Source organism: Lactuca virosa, chromosome 5, assembly GCF_052849685.1.
Source record: "Lactuca virosa cultivar CGN04683 chromosome 5, Lactuca_virosa_CGN04683_v6, whole genome shotgun sequence".
Classification (NCBI taxonomy): Eukaryota; Viridiplantae; Streptophyta; class Magnoliopsida; order Asterales; family Asteraceae; genus Lactuca; species Lactuca virosa.
In genome coordinates, this window is record NC_136430.1 from 170,509,056 (window position 1) to 170,530,725 (window position 21,670).

At 35.6% G+C, this 21,670-nt stretch overlaps 1 long non-coding RNA gene across 1 annotated transcript; it reads left to right on the forward strand.

Annotated features, from left to right (window-relative positions):
• The first annotated feature begins 392 nt into the window (after window positions 1-392).
• LOC145116873 (uncharacterized) lies at window positions 393-1,809 on the forward strand. Its single transcript, XR_013712342.1, has 2 exons — window positions 393-1,060; window positions 1,148-1,809. It is a non-coding gene; the product is annotated as an uncharacterized LOC145116873 (long non-coding RNA).
• The last annotated feature ends 19,861 nt before the right edge of the window (window positions 1,810-21,670 follow it).

Consider the following 21,670-nt stretch of genomic DNA (forward strand, 5'->3'; position numbering starts at 1 on the left):
CGATGGAATAAGTATTTTCACCAATTTATTTATTTGGTAACTTTATGGCTGATGCGTTCCTTTTATTATTGATTTTCCCCATCTTTCTTTTTCTTTCTACTCTTTTTTTGTTAAAATGAAACGGACACAAATGTGTGCATGCTGGCCCACCACTTTTAATCTGCTTTGACTTTTGAAGGAGTGTCCGCCAGCTGCCTTAGATAGAGCCCACAAAATTAGTAGGGAAGACATCTATTGATCCAGTACATCACAGAGACCATCCCTTCCTTTTTTGTGCGAATTGAGGACTTAAAAGGTCGCCAAAGAGCCCACCGTCTTTTTTTTGTTATGCGCCTGTGTAAACAGTTTGGGGACCATTTTCATGTGTAGGGCCCATTTGTTTTTATATCAAATTTGAATTAAAGGTCCGACAGTTCCTTCCTATCTCGATTTTTGCAAGGATACACTAATATTGAAACATCGGCGACTGGGGATCTTGTAGTTTCACAGAAGCTTTTTTTTGTGTTGTTCATCGCTGAAGATTCATCGGCCTCAGAAAAAATTGGAGTTGTGATTTAACTTTATTTTCCGGCGACGATTGCTGCTGAAAATGAAATGTCAGAGTTGGAGGCGACCGGAGAAAATGGTCGACGACGACGCTTCACTTTCAGTTTTTGGTAGCTATGTTGTAGCTCTGGTGGTGATGAGAAAACAGATGTTTCAATCACTAATAGTTGTGCCTCGCAAGAATAAATGGTGTCACGTAGGTGCTTTGTCGGACGCCATCAACTGGAGGTGACCGACGATGGTAGCTGCTGGCAACAAAGTTGTTGTTTTGGTTTTGCTGACCAACGATGATTCTGAAAACACGGAGGCAAAGCTGTGCCGATGGTATTTTTTCGATTGGTGGTGCTTAGGAGGTTGTGTCGGAGGCTTATGCCTGTGGGGTAGTCTGGTGATGGGTTCCGGTGGTATGATTTGATGGGAGCAGTCTGAGATGTTCTGATTTCAAATGTCGGAGAGATGTCACTAAGTATGGAGGAGGAACTCGTCACCTCAGTTGAGAAGAAAGATATACTAGGTAGGCCCATGCACAACACCTTTCTCTTTTCTGCCAGCATATTATACCCTGGTGTGACGATAGGACCTTTGATATTTATGTGAACAGGTACTGTATGCGAGTACAATACCAGCTATTCCCTCAATTTTTTTTATTCTTTTGAAGACTACATCCATACATCTAGAGGATATAACATTGCTATGAATGATCCGTTGTACTCTACCAAGAAGCTCCACTACATCCGGCGCAAGGAAACCAAACGTATCAAATGCAAATGGTATGAACACGTGTTGATTTTCCATGCACGCTTTCTCATGTTTAGTGACCTTGCATGTGGCAGCTTTTAATTCAGCATGTCCCGCCGTGAAACCTCCGACTCTGAAGCCTACGACAGGGGAAACCCCTGTAAGGTCCACACATGCATGTTTCCCTCCAACCCATCCAAAAATCAAAACATCAGCCGGTCTAAGGGTTGACCTTCCTTCTGTTGGGTCAGTCAGGAAATTCACAGGAGCCTCTTTCTTGGTGGAAACCCCGGCATGCTTAAATATGTCGACCAAAATATAACTAACCATATTGTGCATGTATTTGAACCCCGAGATTTCTTTTCAATGAACTGCATGCTCTCCAAGATGTATCGTTTATTATGTTTTGTGAAATTTCTAATGTATTTTTTTTGTCTGTTGAGAAGTGACAAAACAAATCACCATTCTTGAACTTTTTGTATACATATTTTTTACTGATCACTCTCTTGCATCAGTTCCTTTCTATACCTTTTTTTTACCAGTAAACATGTATGGTGAATTTTGAGGTTGGCTTCAGTTGATGGATTTTGCTAAAAGGCCAAACATTTTTTTTGAGGTTGTGTAAAATGTATAAACAACATAGCTGTGTGTACAAACAGCTGATAAAAAAAACATATCAAAATACTTATCTATAAAGGGTTTGCTAATAAAATATGAATAAAAATGGGATAAAACTCATAAAATCTTGTTTTCTTTATCAAATATTCTGAAGAAAACATCAAATAAACTTGAAATAAAGTTGTACACAAAAACACGCAAACTAAAGGTGATTTCTGGTAAAAGGAGCTGAAAATGTAGTAAGTAATCATGATAATTTCTTTTCTTCTCAAGCTGTTGGATGAACAAAGATGTGGAAAGACTTATTTCTTTCTTAAAGTTTGTTGAATAATCCACCAAAATAATAACGTAATAGATTTGTGAAAATATCAATAACAATATTATGGTAATATGGACCAATAAGAAGTTATAAGCTTCTGAAAAATTCTTTTCCTCCTCCGTTTTCTGAACAAAACATGAAAATGCAAACGAAAACATATCTGAAAGATGTTTGCAAGCTTGAAAAAATGTTTGAATGAACAAAAAACTGGAGCAGATCAAAGATCTAAGCTAAAAACAAAACAGATCAAGTTATGAACATAAAAAATAAAACTCATAAAAATTTCATTCATCCTCAAAATTTCTGAAGTAAACACAAACAAGTTGAATAAGGTTGCTCACCGAAAATCATAAGCTAAACGATATTTTCAGAATATATGAACTGAAAGTGGGGTAAAAAGCATGGTTCTAAAAAGCACGTCACGACGCGCCTCAAGGCGTGCCATGGCGCAAGGCGTGACCTAGCCATTACGAAAATGTCCAAGGTGGGTTTGTTAAGCGTGACGCTCAAATAACGTGTCAAGGCGCGCCTTATCGTGTTATGGCACGTGTTTTTTTTCAAGGCGCGGGTTTTTCTTTTGTTTTTTCTGATCGGCCCGAAAATAATTGAGTTTTTGTTAATTTTTTGATAGTAAATATTAATATAATACTTATTAAAACTTGATATATTTGATAAAATTCAATAATTATATGATTTATCTTTCTCAATTTATATAAAATAGCAACACCTTGAAAAACGTCATAGCTCGCCAAGGCTTGTCATGGCCTAACTTTGACCTTGCCGTCAAGCCCACGCCTCACGTTCTTTAGAACCTTGGTAAAAACCCATAAAAAACCTCTTTTTTTATATATCCTCAAGGTTTTTAAAGAAAACACCAAATCAATGTTCACAAACAACTTAAATGAAGTTGTATCAAAAAGTCATGAACTAAAAATGTTTTTTATTGTGATAATGAGCTAGTAAAAGAGATATAAACTTGTAAAAAAATCTTTTCTCTTCACTTCCTAAATAAAACAAGAAAATATGAACAAAGATGGGGAAAACTCGTAAAAATCTCTTTTCTCCCAACTTACTGAAACAACCCATCAGAATATAAACGAAACATAGATCTGATAGACTTTTTAGACTTGAGGGATGTTCAGATGAACAAAAGCGAATCATATTTAGGGATCTGAGGAATATTTTTTGAAGGGTGTATGAAATGTACAAGTATCAAAGCTGTGTTTACAAACAAATGTTCCAGAGAGTAAAGTTTTACACAGAAAAGCTTAAATAAAAAACAATTTTCTGGTAAATCCGAACTTCATAAAATAATAAGAACTTGTAAAAATTTCTTTCCTCCTCCCTTTGCAAGCTTTATAAATGCTCAGATGAGCTAAACTGAACAGTTCTTGAGATCCGAGCTTAAGAATGAAAATAGATCTAGAGATCTGAACTGAAAATGAAGTAGATCTTGAGTTCTAAATGATCGTAAAACAGATCTGAAAAGATCTTGGCAAAAACCAAGCAGATCTGATCAGATGAGGGTAGACATGAATAGATGTAACGCCCCGATTCTCAGGTATTGTTTAAATAAGATTTATTGGGTGAAGCTCTACTCGACGAGTTGGTTGACCTACTCGTCGAGTAGCAGCGGGGTGGGATCGTGTGTTAAGTGACCTACTCGACGAATCCATATTGGGACTCGGCGAGTAGGAGCTGGTAGATGAAACCCTAAATCCCGGGGTTTTGCACCCTATTTAAGGAAGCATAAGCCTCCTTTGGCCTCTTTGCAGTCCTTTGAGAGCTCAGAGAACCCTAATTTGTGTGGTGTTTCATTCTTGTGTGTGTAAAGCTTTGGAGAGGAGATCTTGTGAGGAAAGGAGCTTGGGGAAAACAAAAGGACTAGGAGCAAGGAAGTATGGGAGATCAGAAATCTACCTCAAATAGCATCATTTGGAGGTATCAAGTCGTCATCTTTTCTCCTTTTTCTTTCTAGACCTCTTTTGGTTGAGATCTAGGGTTTTTATGGTTTGGTTGAGATGGTAATGTGGGATATGAGCTAGATCTGAAGTTGTAACTTCAGATCTGTAACCTTCTTGGGTTCTAGAGTCATAAAGCTCTGATTTTGGTCGAGAATGAGGCCCTCCTTGTGCATAAAGCCCCATTAAGAACTTAGTTTTGGCATTAAGAGCCTTATTAGTCATGCATGCACGTAAAGTTTGCAACTTTACGTGAAAAGCATGCCCTAGAAGCTTGGATCTGTGATTTGGAGCCGCTGCATGGATCAAAACAAGTCTGTATGGAAAAAGGACTGAATGGACTCGGCGAGTCGCAAGGTTGACTCGGCGAGTCACATGAAGATGGCCGTGAACTCGACGAGTTGGATGAACAACTCGGCGAGTCCGATGAAGATCACCATAAGACTCGAGGAGTTGAAGAACAACTCGGCGAGTCGGATGAGTTTTACCTAGGATATGTATGCGTGTGTGCCCGTCGAGTGGCAAGGAGGAAACTCGACGGGTGGCCTTAGAGTTTGAACGGGAATCGAAGGAACTCGACGAGTCACCCCGATGACTCGGCGAGTGGAATGTGCTTCGAGGAACTCGGCGAGTAGCCAAGGGTACTCGGCGAGTTGGGGGTCAACATGGACTGTTGACCTTGACTGAGGACTTTGACCTTGACCAGGGGTTGACTGGTGGGTTATGGAGTACCTTATAGATTTAAGGACTTATGAGTATATTGTACTATGGTCATAGGTGGTGGAGCCTGTGTCAAGTGATCCGAGAATTGGAGTTTACCTTTCGAGTCGGCATCTACGAGGTGAGTTATCCTCACTATATCGATAGGGTCTACGGCACCAAGGCCGGCCCTTTTAGTTGTTATTGTTATGGTATGCTACATATGGTTTGGTCTGCTAGATCGGAATCAGGGTAGACAGTATGTTATGCTTTATGATCCGTAAGGATTGGTATGTTAGTGACCTACTAGGTCGGTACTCTAGTTACGAGAGGATTCTATGGTTGATGATCAGTATGACAGATATGTTTGATATTTGTATATTCCAGTATATGATAGTTATGCGAACTTGGTTATTTGCTTATTGGTTGGGTTGAGGCGGTCCTGCTTTGTGCTGAAGGCCAACATACCCTATGAGCGGTCCGGGGAGACTGCAGGCCCACGAGGCGGACCAGTCATGCCGAAGGCTCGGGATAGATTCTGATAGACTGTAGGCCCGGTAGGGCGGTCCAGTCAGGCCGATGGCCCAGTATGCATGAATAGATTCAGATAGACTGTAGGCCCGGTAGGGCGGACCAGTCAGGCCGATGGCCCCGTATGCATGATTGATTGATTGATTGTTACTGATATGGTATTGTCAGTGTGGTATTGGTATTTTGGGGGTAGCTCACTAAGCCCTCGGGCTTACAGTTTTCAGTTTATTGTTTCAGGTACTTCAGGAGATCATGGCAAGGCGAAGGCGTGACCGTACCGCTCCTCATCCTTATGTTATGATTTTGGGACACTCTGATGGATACTGATTTGAAAACATTTTGTAAACAATACTATTTGACTTTTATTTGTGATTTAAAAAGTTTGAATTTGGCGTGAAATTTTTGGACGTTACAATAGATCTGAGCAAACATGATGTGAAAATGCAATAGATCTGAATAAATCTAGGCAAGAATGAGCTTGAAATGTTGCTAGACGATGGCTGCTCGTTCGCGTCCAGGAGGACACCAAATGATGCGACATCGGCTTCGACCACCTGCTCTAAGGATATGCTCCTACACCGAAGGGAATCTGCAAGGTCACAACATACAAGGCAGTTAGAGCCGCCCTAGGGACTGTGACCTGGGAGCTGGCTCTGACAATCAAATTAGATCGGCTGGTAGAGGTTAGATGGTTCTCCTTAGCTGGAGAGAACCATCTTAGTGCTGGGGTGGTGTATAGTGGCTGAAGGCGGAGGGTGGCGGCTGAGCCACCTGACCGGATTCTACGGTGGCGGCTGAGCCAAGGGGAAAGATCCCTCTCCATAGTGGAGATACTGTTCACTTTATAAGGGACAACTAGGTCAGGCCTTGGGGGTGGGGGTATGCGTATGTGTATGTATGTCAAAGTATATGATTTATGACTTATGACTTATGGATTATAGCATAGGGCTAAGTCTTATGGCTTATGGCGTATAGCTCACAGATTAAGACTTATGACATAATTCTTAGAAATTAGGATTAGGGTTCGAGTCTTATGGCTTGTAACTTATGGATGATAATGTATGACTTAAGACTTCAGACTTAGTGCTTGTGACTTATGGCTTAGGCTCGAGGTTTCCGATTTATGAATTGTGGCTTATGACTTATGGTTTATAGCTTAGGGCATATAGGTTAAGGCTTAACACTTATATTTTAGGGGTTATGGCTTATGGTTTATGACTTATGGCTTATGGCTTCTCGTGTATGACTTAAGGCTTATGGATTAAGGTTTAAGGCATATGGCTTATAACTTAGTGTTTAAGGCTTAAGGCTTATGGCTTAGGGAGTAGGGTGTATGCCTTAGGGTTTAGAACTTTGGGAATCTGGCTTAAGGCTAAGAAATTATGGCTTATACTTAGGCCTTAATGCTTATGGTTTAGGACTTATGGTGTAAGGCGTGGGCTGGGGGGGGGGGTTAAAGCTTATGGCTTATAACTTAAGGGTTAAGGCTTATGTCTTGTGTCTTATGTATTATAGATTATGCTTAGGGCTTAAGGAAGTGTGTTGTATGGCTTATTGATTATGGATTATGGCTTATGGATTATAACTTATGTAGCTTATACACTATGGCTTATGGCTTAGGACATATAGCTCATGGCCATGGCTTAAGGCTCAAGGTTTAAGGCTTAGGGCTCATGCCTTATGGTTTATGGTTTATGAATTATAGATTGGTGCTTTGCGTTCAAGGCTTATGGTTTATGGCTTAGGGCATAGTGTTTATAGGTCAAGGCTTAGGGCAAATTGCTTATGGTTTATGGCTTATATGACTTATGACTTATGATTCAAGGCTTAGGGTTTAAGGCATATGGCTTTTGGTTTAGGGATTATGTCTTATGACTCAGGGTTTGATATGTAGGACTAACGGATAAGGACTTCTAGCTCATGACTACACCTGTACCATCTACACCCATACCCCTAAACATATATACTTGTATACTTATTTCCACAAACTCATAGCTTATTATGTATGACTTAGGGATTTAGAGTTATGTGTTAAGGTTTATGACATAGGTTTTATGGCTTAAGGCTCAAATTTATTTTATTTTTCCATTATTGTCCATATTTTTTTTTTGGCATCCGAAATGTATAATCACAAAAAAACATCCTTGTGTATCATAATATTGCATTGGTCTCAAAAAACTGTCACACACACACACACACACAGACACACACACACACACATATATATATATATATATATATATATATATATATATATATATATATATATATATATATATATTAAACAACATTATTCAAATGAAAATTTCAATTTCGCAAAAAAAAATGATTTTATTTTGAATTTCACTTTTACGTACCCCAAATTTAAACTCCCTCCCAAATATTAATTCATTTTATCTTTATCTTCTATTAATTGTTTTTTTTCAGTGTCTTCCCAAATATTCAGTCTAGGGCTCCATTCTCTCATATCTGTTTCTCTGCTTAAGAATCCCTCAAATTCAACTTTTGCACTACGAACTACGCCGCCGGCCATGCGTTGTCGAGTCTGAAGTGTATTTTCCTAAAAGGCGTTCCGTCTATTTCTTTAGTTCCCGATTGGTCTTTGAATGAGTTTATTTTGGCCGCTGAACGAGATTTTATAGCTTTTCCTTCTCAATTTCTTGTTTGATTGGCGCACGAGGTGACTATCTAGGATCCACCGATACAGTTAGGTCTTCTATCACCAGAACCATGAGAGCTACTCGCTCTATCGGGGAGTTCTCGTCCGACCGATGGGAGGTGGGTCCATCGATTTGGTGTTCCGCATTCAAGGTTGTTGGTATGAATTCACAATTCCCCTTCAATCCTTCATCACACATTTAACCCTAGATCTTCGGATTCTATAACTATTAGGGTTCAATTGATCGAGAAGCGTCATTTAACTCTTCATTTTTCCTGATTTTGGGTTGATTTACGTTTGGAATTTTGTTAATTTTCGAATTAGGTGCAATTTTCCTCTTGCCGAGACTTATGCGCCCCTCCCTTCAGGTTCGTTGCCACCCTCTAATTTGCACCGCCTCCGTCGCCGGCTTCCCCTCTACCTCCGATAACTTCTCCATTCACGCGTCCGCGTCCTCCAACTTCTGCAGGTAAGGTTTCCATTTCCTTTTCATCTGAAAATCACGTTCTAGATGCGTAAATGTAGTTCTTCTAGAACTGTTTGAGGCTGAAACCGAGTTCCAGATGTGTATATGTAGTTTTTTTTATCTTTTCTTTTTCCTCTGAAAATTGAGTCCCTGGCCTATGGTAATCCATTGGTCTAAGTAAAATATTTCTTTAACTTTGACCAAAAAATCATTCAAAATCCATATCGGATCACAAAGTTATTTAATCCATTCATCATGTTTTTGTTTATTTTCTTTGAAGTCAAGATTCAAGATCTGGGGGTAATACTTCATATCATAGATAAAGTTGACTCTTTAAACTATGTTTGACTATCCGGATCAACTTCTTGATGTACTCAAAACCACCGGATATTTGGAAAGTTAGAAACAAGGCTTTCTTTAAGGGCAAAAATGGAATTTGTGATGTTGTGTTTGATCAGGTAAGGATGCGGTAGCTTTTAATTAGATTAGTAGTAGGTGTAGTAAATATAAAATTGAGTGGAATGCTTGGTTAATTAGCTCCTTTGTGTAGAGCTCTAACTCCTTTGTACGTAGTTTTGTGCCCAGCCAACATCTGGCTTGGTTATTTCTGTTTTCTAAAAAAAAGAAAACAATATCACATTATAATTGCAGGGCGTTCTAGACAATGGGATGGATGTGGCAGTAAAGAGACTATCAAAATCATCTGGACAAGGTTCACAAGAGTTCATAAATAAAGCCATTTTAATGGCAAAGCTTCAACATCGAATTCTTGTGAGGCTTTTAGGGTTTTGTCCCGATTTAGACGAAAAATTACTCATCTATGAATACGTATCCAACAAAAGCCTCGAATACTTTCTCTTTAATATGCCAAAACACCAAATCTGATTTATTTTTAACCTTTTTTTTGTATGAATTTGTTATAATCTCTTATTTTTTTTTAATACAGATCCAAACAGACATGGGCAGTTAGATTGGCCGAAACGATATAAAATCATAGGGGAGGGATTACTAGAGGAATGCTTTATTTACATGAAGATTCAAGATTAAAAATCACTCATCGTGATCTGAAGGTTAGCAATATTTTGCTCGATTTTGATATGAACCCTACGAATTTTCACTATATGTGTGATCCCTTGAACCTTATTGTAGATTCCAACATTGAAGTTTTTGTAAGAGTCAATCCTTCATTTACACTACCACTGGCGGAGAACTATTGCAAAAAGAAGATTAGATGAAAGTAAAATATTATACCAGAGAATAAAATGAGAATACCTTGCTTTTTCTTGCATCTAGCTCAATTAGAGGCCTAATGAAAGAAATATCAATATAATTTCATTTAGTTGTCTAACATAACATCTTATTTTCATTTCTTATTCCTATTTTTTTTAATTTTTTTATTAAACCCTTATGCTTTGAAAGTATGATGCTATTATGGATAAAACTTTATCCGTAATTAAAACTCAAAAGTAAAGTATATTGCTATTATTTGTACATTCCCCTAAGTGAGTTGTTTGATTGTGAACCAGGCACCATAGTTAAAGTATCATCAACCAACAATGAAGTTGCCCATGATCCTTATGGAAGGAAAGCTAAACATATCACCAACCTACAATGAAATTTCCTGGGATCGGGATCCGTAAAATTGGAGAATTCACATTAGTTGAGGATGCATATAAAAGTTTTGTTCCATGGCCAAAATACCTTGTGCAAACCGAGTCAAAGGTTTGTTTAATTATGTTCACTACTTTGTGCATTACGCTTTATTTTCTTCATAAAATAGTATACTAAGTTTTTGATGACCTCATTTTTTTTGTTTCAATGTTGTTATAGGTACCAGAAATTATATCACATCAAGAACATCAACATCAAAACTCAAAGAAAAGAAAACCAACTTACATATAATCTGATGCTCTTCTCAAGAAGACAAGGAGCAATACAAATAAGATGAATGCCTAGTTATGTTTAGGTTTTGGTTTATGATGTGTTTGACTTTTTTACCATTATTTAAATTCTTGAAATTAGGACAATTTTTTTTGGTATTTTAATTAGGAATTTAATGTATGGATTTGGATTTCAATTATTACTAATATCAAATTATGAATTTTGCTTTTGTTTCATATTGTTGGGTTTGGTTACTTTAATTTAATTTTTTTAGACGTGTCTACAATGTAGAAAAAGTAACAATAAATATTAAATTAAAGTGGCTTGAATATAAATTTGGCCATGTTTTATAGGTTTTCAATGTCTCTAAAATTATACAATGGTTACTTCACATCATTTTTTAACGTGTGGCTAAATGGTTAACAATAGCCATAATATACAAGAATTATGAGTCTACAGTTGTTTTAAAATGATGTTTATTCTAAAGTTTTTGTGACTAAGTTAAACAATAACAACATAAAAAACAATTTATGTGGCAAATAAATACCATAATTGATTGTTGTTGAGACTAAATACTAGCAAATCGTCACTTACATCATTAATTATATGTGTCCATTTACCGAACATGGACATGTTCACCGTAATTATATGTGTCTAAAATATACCCAATAGTCTTGATACGATACCGAATAGTACTTAATTTTAACAAAATATGTGTCTTTATAATACTTATGATTGTATTTCACTTAATTGTGTGTCTCTATACGATAGGCTATAGTCACAAAATTTGATTATTGTTTGTGACTAATTATTAGCAATTCGCCACTTATGGAATTAATTACATGTGGCCATTTAGCGAACATGGTCATGTTCACCGGAATTACATGTTTACAAAAGATACACAATAGTCTTAATAAAATTTAAATTGTGTGACAATATAAAAGAAAACAACTATACTAAAACATCATGAATGTCGCAAGTTGGTGATAAATACAGTCACCACATTTACTAAATAAATGTGTCTACTGATGGTTTAACGCTACAATATTGGATATTTAAGGAACAAAATTCCATACACATTTGTCACACTTTTATAATACGGCCACATGTTTTCATATCATACGGACACTACATTTTAAAGTGACCATAAGACCCATACGATGGCGTCACCTTCCGTCACACTTTCAGTGAAAAAATAAAATGTCACTATATGCATATGGTCACACATTTTTGGTGTGACTGTAAGTCATTTTTCTTGTAGTGTATTTTTTCCAAATCATTTATGAAGCTGCAATTGAAGAAGGAAAAACATTTCTTGAACCAGCCACAGATGCCCTCTCATTGGTTTTTGAGCAAGTTCATGGTGAATTTGTAAGAAGGGTTAGCAGGGAAGTCACTCCAACCAGATATTAGGATCTGCCTCGAGCCAGATCCTCATCAAAAGAAACACTTGCTTTCCTTCTACAAAGCCTACAGGAGAAAATAAGAACAAATCAAGAGCTGAGGTGCAAAGTTGAGTATATGATGAGGTTGACTCCTCCCATCGTTAATCATGCAGGATCTCCAATAACTACTACTAAGCCTACAAAAAAGGCTCCTATAGAAAAAGTAAGTAAGTGAATTTTTTATGATAGTTTTAATACAATGGTTTGCTAGTTAATGCTTTCATGGCATATTGTCATCCCAAAAAAGTAAAAACAATTATGTATATTCAACATGTTTTATACACTTCTTTTCCAATATTTTTAACTATCTTTCGTAGACTAACATGGTAAACTATTTTCAAGAAAGTCTGAATGACGGTGAAGAAAATGTTACATCTACGTGTGAGGAGCCACAAGCTGGGAATTCAAGTGAAAAAAGGATATCAGCACCTCAACCCAGGACACTACAGCAACTGAAAAAAAAATATATTCGACATGTTTACAAAGATATACATGTCAGTTAATTAAACTTATGGCTTTATACGTTTATTAATAATATGTGCATCTATATGTAGAGAATAAAATGTTCACTGTCAACGTGTGAACGTAGCAACGTCGTTGCGAAGGTTCATGTCATGTATTCTATCGATGAAAATTAGAACATACATGGAAAGCCATTGAGGGCTGATTACTATAGAGTTTCTGTAGATGAAGCAATAAAGCCATCCGCTTGCGTACCAAACGGAGAGAAATGCTCGTCCACAGTTAATGATGCAATACGTTCTTTTGTGGCTTGGGAAAATAATATTGCAACCCTTTATCCTAAGGTACCTTATTTGCATAAGTTATATTAATATTTATATTCATTAATTAAACCTTATGATATTTTTAAAATGATTCTATTAGTTAATTACATACACCAATTGTGCATGTCTGCTTCAATTCATGTTTAACACCTATTTTAATTTATGTTGTTATAGGGTCCGGATATACATGTAGTTGAAGAAAATAATGAAATACAAAAACCCAAGAAAATACAGCCCAAGAAAAAGCAGCCCATGAATTATTGTCCGTTAAACATGCTAAGGAGTGCAACACCTATTTTAATTTAAGTAGACTTTAGTTTATCATCTTATTTATGTTTTTGATGTAATAAATTTTTAATTATTATTATTAAAAATTAGTTTTTTATTACATTATATTTTATATTTCCATTGTCGCGCATCATAGTAATGAAAGGTGGCCAATATATGTGTAATTAAATTAAAAAAAAACCATTCTGCAATATAAATAATAAGAAACATATTGTGAAGGGTTAAACATGTCGGTGCATGTGAACAATAGTAATGACAAACGATTAAACATTTTAGAAAAGATAACTTATCCTTACAGCTTAATTACACTTGTGTCTCCAAAAGTCAACATTGGCCGCGATAATCACCGTAAGTAAACATTTATCACTCTATATGGAAAAACACATCAGTATAAGTATTTTATGCTCACCGTTTAATTGCTTGTGAGTGAGTAAATGTTCACAATATTCACGATAAAATATTAAACATGTCACTAAAAGTGATCAATAATCATAATAAAAGAAATAACATGTTAGATAGATCATTTTTGGTGAAGTCTTAAACTTTTATTTGTTGGTTTATGTAAACATTAGTAATGATAAACGATTAAACATGTTAAGAAAGATAACTTATCTTTACAACTTAATTACATTTGTGTCTCCAAAAGACAACAAAGGCCGCGATAATATTTATAAACGGTCACCGTTAGTAAACATTTATCACTCGATATGAAAAAACACATCACTATAAGTATTTTATGATCATCGTTTAATTGCTTGTGAGTGAGTAAACGTTCACAATATTCATGATATAATATTAAACATGTCAGTAAAAGTGATCATTAATCATAATAAAAGAATTTACATGTTATTATAGATCATTTTTGGTGATGTCTTAAACTTTTATTTGTCGGTGTATAGAACAATAGTAATGATAAACGATTAAACATGTTAGGAAATATAGCTTATCCTTACAGCTTAATTACATTTGTGTCTCCAAAAGACAACAATGGCCATGATAATATTTATAAATTGTCACCGTAAGTAAACGTTTATCACTCGATATGAAAAAACACATCACTATAAGTGTATTACTTATGACGGTTCAAAATAAGATAGATATATCTCCAAAAACAACCTACCATATAATGACAGATTTGACCTATAATAACGGGTTTTCATAGGTTATATTCATCACAATTGAACGAAAACATAATTTATCTTCAATGACGCGACCTTTCCTCTCATGTTCTTAAAAAAACCCGACATAGTGTGTCTATAATGACGGGTTTTTTACATGGATATAGCCTAGTTTTGTACTAGTGTTATTTAATTAATATTTTAATTGAAAATAATTATTTAATCCCTAAATAATTTAAATAAATTTAATTAAGAGTTTAATTAAAAGATAAATATTAAATCATAATTGGTTTAAATTTAATTAATTAAAAGTTTAAGAATTAATTTTAAACCTTGTATGTTGAAAAGTTTTAAAATACACCTTATATATATATATATATATATATATATATATATATATATATATATATATATAGAGCTACGTTCATTTGTTTAAACTAATTATTGTGTTATTGTATGCATAATTGTGGACCAATCAATTTAAAAACTTAGATAGGGGTAAAATTGTAATCTTAGCTTTTAATTAATTTTAGTAATTTATTATTCAAATCATAAACCCTTTAATGTAGGCAAAATCGTTTACATTTACCGCTTTAAAACCCTAGATAGATTCCTGCTCGTACACACTCCTCGTACACAGTCAATATTATCAATCACCAAATCCCAAAATTGCTCCAACCTCCAGGAATTAAGTGAAGTTGTGGCGCCATTAGTTGTTCGGTGGTGGATCGATGGAGTATCCATCGTCATATCAAACAGAAAATCTTCTTCATTGAAATCGAAGCCATGTCTTGCAGAAGCTTGAATCTGCTAATAAACCCTTTCTCTCGTCGGAGCACATGCATGATAACCCCTGTCTTCTCCTATAAGGCACAATGCCCTAAAGTCGCGCCTCCATCGATTCGATCCGATGGCCAGAGCCGGAGACATCTATTGTTTCTTATGACGTCAACAATGGCAATTACGGCAATGGAGATACCGTCGATGGCAGAGGACACAGGGCTATTTCGGATTGGGGAAGAAGCTAAAGAAGGCAGAGGAAGAAGCGCTGGAGATCGCGAAGGAAGGAATTGAGTCAGCTGAGAAAGGAGTCGAAACGGAAGAGAGACAGATCGAGGCTACGTCGATGGTTAATGGAATATTAGGGCCTGAAAGTTAATTTTGAAATTCTGATCGATTACTATCACAGATTAACAGGTAATCATTAATCAAACTTTGATTTCTGATTGTTGTTTGTTAATCAGTTGTTTGAATTGAATTGTATATCTGTTGATCGTGTTTGTTTCTTAAGGTAGTTTGGTGATGAATAGATGATCAAATCATCAACAACATTTGTTTTCATTTTTCTATTAAAGAATTTACGATTATGTAGTGATATATGGAAAGGGTTTGTAGAAATCTTAAAGAAAACAAAAATAATTCTATGAGAATATTGCACACCAGGTGTTTGTAGAAATATTTGAAAGAGAACTTGATGTTCAAATTCCTGAAGAACACAAAAATAATTTATAAGTTCGTTATTTGTGTTACTTGATTTTATCATGTTGTATGAGTTTTCTTAGAATTACTAAAATTTGTTTTATTTTTATCGTATAAAAGCATTCTCACATAGTTTTATTCTTACATAATTCATTTTCATGACAGTTATTCTCATAGAATGAATGAAGTACATGATGATCAATGACCCGAAGGTTGGATGAATGCGTGTGGGATAGACATGAACAATCCTCAATGGTCACCGATCTTCCAGAAAAATGCACTACTCATTGTCATATTCTGTTAGATTAATCTATAATAGAATGATAAGAGTATATATGTAATAGTATATTCTAATAGAATAATTTACATATTATATTTGTTTGTTATTAGCGAGTGTTTCATTATTATAGAATAAAATATAAATTTTTTTATTTTTTCAAGGATGTGATTGAAAAAATTTAACTTGTATCTAAAAATTTGTTTATTCTGCGAGAAGTAAGTCTCTTTATTAGTTTATGACTTGCATTTTCATAGAATATCATTATAAAAAGAATGTCATTCTGACAGAATAAAATCGGGTTTAATTATAAAAATTACGGTATAATTAAAATTAAAGTAATTAAAAAAATTAGAATTTTAAAATCAAGAGAGTTAATTATCCCAAAAAATATGGAATTTTCCTTTTTTAAATTTATCTCAATTGTCTAAAATACCCTTAGAATGAAATTAGATGATATTTTTCAATTATCTTTAATTTAATAATATGTATTAATCATTTTCTTAAAATAAGTAAAATGATTGGCCCACATTTATGCATACAATAACACAATAATTACTTTGAATAGAATAACCTAAGCCTATATATATATATATATATATATATATATATATATATATATATATATATATACATATAATGTTAATTACTATATGTATAAGAAAAAATATGTTGAATCACTACTAAGCCTCATTCACATAGCCATACCCTAAAGAGGGTATATCTAAAATGACCGTTGAATGGGTGTGTATTTCACCCACCGCTCTCCTGTTTGGGGGTGGGTCGTTAGGTGAACGGGTTCGATAGGACATAATCAAGATTAAAAGTATAATCTATAAAGTACTAGAACCTTCTTTTAGAATCTCACTCTAGTTTTTTAGGAAAAATGTGAAATGTATGCCAATCCAACAAAACACACATCATTTATTTCTGAGTTGTTAGTGGAGTGTGTATGGTTAACTGACACACTAATGTGGGACTATGAAGACGGAATGATGAAACAACTCATGTTTATAATTGTTGATGGAGCGTGTGTGGTTAACCGGTACATAATTGGAGATTATAAATCTATCGAGTGTGTTTTAGTGGGTTTGCATGGTTATTCACATCTTAATAGTGATCATTGGCATCCTAGTCACAATTGGTAAGAGCATAATCCGAGATTAAATATGCCATTGACGTTTCAAGGAAATCTCAAAAGATCTAGGAGTTTCATATGATTAAAATTGGTAAATGTTTCTACCTACCTAAAATAGTTTTATGATATGAGTACGACATTCCTCTTCATATTACGAAATGAAAATATGGATCCTAGCCTTAATTTAATTTATCGGTTAATAATTGAGGATTAAAATCAACTAACTTGAATTCTCTCTTATCCCAACTTTAGATGTCTTATGAAGATATAAATGGTCTTCCTCGTTCTTATGGAAATGGTTTTCCTCAATCTTCTGGAGATGGTCTTCCACATTTGAGTTAAGGTGAAATTGTTTTCTCTTACTCAGGAAATGGTGGAATTGAACATCGTCCTCCTTCAACTCTTCCACTTTTTTCCTCGAGTTGAGAGATATGAAACAACTCAAGCCCTATTGGCATGTAAACACGAAAATGGAAATTATATGTGTGTGCATGTTCTGAATATGAAATTGTACATTGAAAAATTGGAAAGAATGGGTATCATATTCCCGAAGGAGCAAGCCATTGATTTAGTTCTTATCTCGCTTCCTAAGTCATATGGTCAGTTTGTTGAGAACTTTTGTATGAGGAATTTCGATGTGACCCTAATTGATTTGACCCAAATGTTGGTAGTTGCTGAAGCAGAAATGCTTAAGGACACAACTAAAGCAGCAATCCTTATAAGGTCTAATCCCAAGGTTTCCATGGACATTAACAATGGTAACATTTGTGATAAAGAAAAAGTTTGTCTTCCCAATCCAAAGGGATCAGCCAAGGTCAAATCGTTTGATCGTATGGTAAAGAGAAAGGCTCATTCTGAGATCATTCCATATGTTGACCCCAATGAATCCATTTGTTTCTACTGCCAATTGAAGTGACATTGGAAGCGAAACTGCCCAAAATAATTGAATAATCTTGAAGATGGTAAAGTCAATTCGTGTGACTCTACTTCAGGTACATCCATTATCTAACTCCATTATAAGTTCCTATTCATATACTCTTAATACATTATGCGATGATCACATATTGATGGTATTGCAGGATCCAAAAGAAAGAAGGAAGCTTAAGTAAAAGTGAACTAAATCTTATAAAGGGAAATGGACTTTTGTCGCATGGTTCGATGGTCAGAATTTAGAGCTACTACCGAGGAGTTAGGATAGTTTTAATAGATTGTTATTACTCTTCGGAGATGTCTAGAAATATAGTTTTGCATTTTATGCATTGTAAGGACAAGTTCTAATTTTCTTTTTAGTAATAAAATGATGTTTTGGTTTATGAAGTTGCCTTATTTGTATTTCCTTGCAATGACATTTATGACAGTGTTGGTTATGTTTCTAATATTAACAATATTAATAATGGATTTGATTCTTCTAGGACGTGCTTGTGGTACTGTCATAATTGACCAAGTGAAAAGAAATCTCATCAGCAAGTTTCAATTGGACAATAACTCGGAGTCATACAATTTGAATCGCACGATGCATGAAAATCTTTTTCATTGGAAAATTATGAATAATTCGTTGTTCACATGTTTATGTTGTCACACCCCCAAACCGGAACGACAGAAACGTTCGGGGGTGGAGGACGTCATATGTAGTATCACAACAATTGTATCATAGTAATCAAAGTTAACACAACCATTACATGGAATATATAAAAGGTATTTACATTTGTTTGGTTTATATTTATATAGATCAAAAGTAGCAAAATATAAAGACGTGATTCTATACGCTCCGTCTTCTCAAAGCCTGTTGGAGTACCTGTCTACTGATTTCCTGAGAATACAAGCGGTTTTGAAAAGAGTATCAAAATTAAGCTAATGAGTTCATAAGCATGTTTTTGTAATGAAAACCTATTAATGAATTAGTGAACAGGTTTGTATGTTTCCAAGAAAATCCAATATTTTCTAACATATAATTTTGTTACAATGTTCCATAAAGTATTAGTTTCGAAAGCCTGATTACCACCTGATGAATTATATAATACCGTTTTGAATGTAAAACCCCCTTATGTATGAAAACCCTCGCTATCACCAGTATGTATAGAATGTTCTATTGGAAAACCCTGGTTATCACCAGTATGTTAAGTAGCTTCATTACTTAAAATAAAACCATGTATTTTATCCCCCGGAATCCTCCAGTGTAAAGTATAGCAGTTCTATTAATAAAAATAAAACTAATGAAGAATGAAATCTTGTAAAACAAAGGTTACTTTATACTATTGTGAGTCGTATAACCATGCTTGATATGACTGATGACCTCTACGACGTTCTTCAGGAGTCGGACGGTATGATATTTGTCACCCCATGCATGCCTGCCTAACTGTAGCTAGCAGTTTAGGTGTGGGATTGTCAGTCTCGAATAGATCTATTTACAAATATCATGCTCTCCCTCCAGGAGACTCTGATTACACTAAAATGATAGGATTTAATCTGTACCCCGAAAGGTACAAACGAAGAGTTTTCTCACAATCCTATATTAACTAGTTTAAATATAGTTATGTATTGTTCTATTGTATTTAAATCCGTTTGTATACTTTATAGAGTAATAACTATACTTAAATAATTTTTTAGTAAAGTACTCTTGTTTCCCGAGAATATCATAAACTAAGTCTGTCATAGTTTATATGCCTTTAAGTGTAAAACCGTGTATTGAAATCCCAAACTATACCGATTATAGTTTGTAGGTAGGTTATGCACTTGGTTTGTGTATTGATCAGAAAACTATGTGATTATGCTTATAAGTTGAAAACGTCCCTTATGCGCAACATGTTACAAAAGGGATAAAATATCTAAATATTTTATAAAATGTGGAAACCGTATGGTTGTATTAATTGCATCAGTTTTAAGTGTGTTGAAATCCTTTTTGTATAAATCCACAAAATCATTTGTGTTTGGCTTGTATTCTCCCATGAAAACGTTAAAATGATAAAAGCATAGGGGTATGAGCTCACTGTTAGTTGCGTGAAAGTGTCGGACAACGAAACTGGAAATGAAGACCCGAGGGTTGATGTACGCGACACTTAACGGGATCCTAATAATAGTTAAATACATATATGCATTCTGTTAGCGAAACCATTAATTATAGTGTTGGAAAAACACTAGCTTTTGGTTAGGAATGTTACCGGGACTCGATTGAATTGGAAAAAGTGGGTTTTCAGCTAAGTTCACGACTTGAGAAGGTTTGCGGCAGTGAACTGTTCTCGGCCGTGAACTGTTTACTGCTCTTGAAGGGTTTACGGCCTTTGATGGTTTGAAGGGTTCACGGCCTGTTCTTGGTAAATATGAAGGGTTCACGGCCGTGAACTCAAGAACAACAAAGCTCGATTTGAAGAAAAATGAATGTTTTGATGCTCCAAAACGAGTTCCAAGGCGGATAGAGTGTTAGATAAAGAGAAATCTGGTGTTTTCGAGTGAAAATTTTTAGAGAGAGAGAGTGTGTTTTTGCAGCTAGAAAAGTGTGAATGAGGGGTAGGAGCACATATTTATAGGGGGGGGGGTCTCATGGTCGGTGAGGGTCCACCAGTCGTGAACGGGTTTACGGCCTTGATCATGTTCACGGCCGTGAACACTAGTCAGGCCGGTTTTCACTGATTTTCGAAGTAGCTCGGGTTTCCGCGCGATTTTGGTTACAGCTTATATATATAAAAACGATCTTCTAAACCATGAGAATTTAATGAAACAAATAAAATTCGAAATTTATTTAACGGAATCGACTAATGTTAACGGAAAAAGGTTTGGGTTGTCACATCATCCCCCCGATAGAGGGAATTTCGTCCCGAAATTCAAACGTAGAATACAATCATGGACTTGGAAAAAGATGTGGATATTTCTGTTTCATCTTATGTTTGCGCTCCCAAGTGAATTCAGGTGCCTGCTTGGTATTCCAGCAGACCTTCACTATCGGTATGCGACTTTGTTTCGTTCGTGTGACTTCCCGATCCAAGATTTCGACTGGTTCTTCCACGAAATTAAGGTTCTCGTTGATTTCGATCTCATCGATAGGGATCACTGGGGTTTCGTCGGATAAACACTTTTTAAGGTTCGACATGTGGAAGACGGGATGAATATTGCTAAGCTCTTAGGGTAAACGAAGTTTGTATGCTACGGGACCGATCCTAGCGAGGATATCGAATGGTCCTATGTATCTCGGATTCAGCTTTCCACGCTTTCCAAAGCGTATCATGCCTTTCAAGGGTGAGACCTTCAATAGAACATGGTCACCAACCTGGAACTCCAAAGGTTTTCGTATCTTATCAGTGTAGCTCTTTTGTCTATCTTTTGAAGCTTTTAGTCGTTCTCGGATTTGCACGATCTTTTCTGTGGTTTCACGGATGATTTCTGGGCCTGTGAGAGTGATATCGGGGACTTAACCTTTAGCTAGCTGTGTGTCACCCACCTCAGACCAACACAGAGGGGATTTGCACTTACGGCCATAGAGGTCTTCAAACGGCGCATCCTGGATGCTGGTATGATAGCTGTTTTTGTAGGAGAAATAGACCAAGGGAAAATGGGTGTCCCACGACTTGCCAAAGTCTATAACACATGCTCTCAACATGTATTCCAATGTCTGAATGGTCCTCTCACTCTGCCCATCGGTTTGTGGATGGTAACCTGTGCTCATATCCAACTTAGTTTCAAGAGCCTTCTACAATGACTGCCAAAATCTCGAGGTGAATCTGCTATCCC